The following is a 2963-nucleotide window of genomic DNA, read 5'->3' as shown; positions in this document are numbered from 1 at the left end:
AAGGAACGTTGAGTTGCTTCATTGAAAGCTTATTGTATTACTGTATTAAAAGCTCACTGGATTATGTAGAGTAGAGTATTATGAGAGAAAGATGGACTGAGTGAGTGTGATTACCTGCATCTGATACAGCATTAATTTTTAAGCTCAATCTCATATTCACAATAAAACATTAGTTTGAATGTCCGCTGAGGAAAGCGATATCTTTGTCTTACTGTCCTTTCATCTGTTAAGGGTGATTTCCGATGACAGCGCTGCTCACTGCATTTGTTGGCTGCGTCTTACAAGCTGTTGTTGAAGGTAAAAACAACTTCCTTGTTTACAACCCTGTTTCAGTCTCTTTCAATATAAAAATCTTTACTGCGGACTCACTCAGAAAAACAGTCTCTTGTTGCCATCTAATAGCGAAATAATTAAATTAAAATCACCATCATGAATGAGAAGGGGGAGGCTGCAGACCTGGAGCCGGCAGATATGTTGTTCCTGATGTATCCAGTAGGGGAGGGTGTATAGTATGAGCAATCAGAACAGACCAAGCCTAGCTGCAGTCTTTAACTTTTTTGGTTAAAAATTAATTACATAACCAGCAAGTGTTCAAAACTCTCTCCTTACTTTAGCCCAATTCACAATGTTAAGCGTTTAATGATGTGTTCTAATTTGAATGGTACTGGTAGGTTTCAGCGGGAAATACGAGCTTGCCGCCGTTTGACTTTGCGTCATTACGTCACGTCTGTATACATAAAGAAGGAGTCCCGGCCAGTAGGCTATATCGCATGTGAGGATACTGCACGTGGCGGATCATTTAAATAAGTATAACCTTTTCTCACAGCAGATGGAATAAATTTATATTTTGATGGCGGATTGTAATCCAGAAAGGATTATGTGTTAATAAAACACATGTAAGTGACTGAAATTAGATTATATTCCAGTTTTAAATGCATCTGATTACAGATAGGCTACGTGGGATTACACAAGATTTGTATTTCAAAGAGAACCAGTTCTAAGGATCATTTGCTTTTGGGGTTAAAATAAATTTCATTATATGACATTTGAATGGTATGACAATTAGAGATTAGATTGTACAGAAATTGAAATCTACAGGTAACACTAATACACACTAAATATGCATAATCAAAATCCTGATGTTGTTAACATTAACAATTTTAGAACAAAGTATAACAATAATAATAATATGCATGGTTTGATGTGATATGAGCTAAGCAATCGTTAGATTTAATCACCATTGTTAGCGCGATTTATTGTAGACTAATGCTTTTTTTTTCTCAGTTGGTTAGAACAAAAGTGGCATACATGTTACTTACTTGTTCAGATGACATTTTCCAGTGAAAATTCTTATTTGGGTGATACTTCCAAGACATAGAATCTGTAATTCTGAAGTACAGTGAATATCCACGCCGGTGGAGTGACTGACAGGCACACATGCTCCTCAAAACATTTGATTCATCTGCGCTGAGGAGCCGTGCTGATGCACAACCCACGTAAAGAAGATAATTCCGCAAATATCTGCAATTGCAGGTTTCAAACAGAGATGGCGACAAAGAGGCAAAACTTACGGACTGCTGCTTTAAATAATTGCGAAAGTTATTGGTTTTCATCAATCATGCAACTTTGCAACATTTATAATTAAATGAGTAGCTAAGGGTCGATGTGAATTCATTTCAATATGTCAATATTGAAATATTGGTCTATATAATTTATATCGAGAGACCATTAAAGTAGGCTACTTACCGACAGTCAGTTAGCTGTAAGTAGTAACATTTGCATGTAGATATTTTTGTTAAAGTAAAGCAAAGTAAAGTAAAGCACGAACGCGCACACCGTTTCTCAATGCCAAACACTATTATTAAATACTACTCTTATTTATATAAATATTAGGTTACACTTTATTTTAAGGTGTCCTTGTTACTGTGTAATTATACATATAAGTAATATTAATTAATTACATTTACTTACTATATGGTTAGGGTTAGGATTTGTGTTTGGCCTAGGGTTACTTGCATGTAATTATGCATAATTGTTATTATAATAGTAAGTACATGTAACGTGTAACAAGGACACCTTAAAATAAAGTGTTACCAAATATTATTTATTGAATAATAATAGTTAGTACACAACAACAGCCATCATAAAAGTTGATAAACAATTCAAAAGTACAAAGGCAGTGCTCTAATACAGCAATAAATGTATATAAACATATAAAGTTATGAGACATCAGCCAAAGCTATCTGCTCTGTAACAAATAATAGATTAATGAGACCAAAGACTGGGTGAATATCTCATGGGTGGAATGACTTCTCAGTAGGGATGTAACGATTCACTCAACTCACGATTCGATTCACAATTTTGATTTCACGATTCAACTTTCTCGCGATGTTTTTAACAAAATGAGATTGAAGACATTATACAGTAAATGAAAAGGTGTCGTTATATTAGGCTATTGCTGCACGTTTCTTTGTGAAATTGAAATATTACAAAACTAATTTTAATTAGAAATTGTAAAACAAACCCCAAATCAAACAAGTTACACAAATAAAATAAATATCTTAATATGAACAAACTACGGCTTTGCCTGTGCTCTTTCCATTTAAAATTAGAGGCAACCACTGGATTTTAATCATGATCCAAACAAAGATGCAGCATAAATGCAGCATGAGTAGTTTTTAATCTAAATTAGACTGTATAATTTCGGAATTTGAAGCAAAAACAGAATGGTCTGACTTTAGTTTTGTGAAACTATACTACATAAAGCACATCTGAACGAAACAGCAGACGAGCTGAATGAGACGCAGATTCACTCTCTGACAGCAGGTGGCGCTTATGAACAGCAGTGATGCAGTGTTTCCTTGATTACCGCTGTAAACAAAGCAGCGCTGCATGCTACTTTAATATGCATTGTTCAGAGGCAAGATGAAAAGATAGTCAGTTCACCTCAGAGATACATTCAT

Source organism: Sinocyclocheilus anshuiensis, unplaced genomic scaffold (genome assembly GCF_001515605.1).
Source record: "Sinocyclocheilus anshuiensis isolate Anshui unplaced genomic scaffold, SAMN03320099.WGS_v1.1 scaffold1052, whole genome shotgun sequence".
Taxonomy (NCBI): Eukaryota; Metazoa; Chordata; class Actinopteri; order Cypriniformes; family Cyprinidae; genus Sinocyclocheilus; species Sinocyclocheilus anshuiensis.
The sequence above is the reverse complement of the archived record's forward strand: the minus strand, read 5'-3'. Positions refer to the sequence as shown.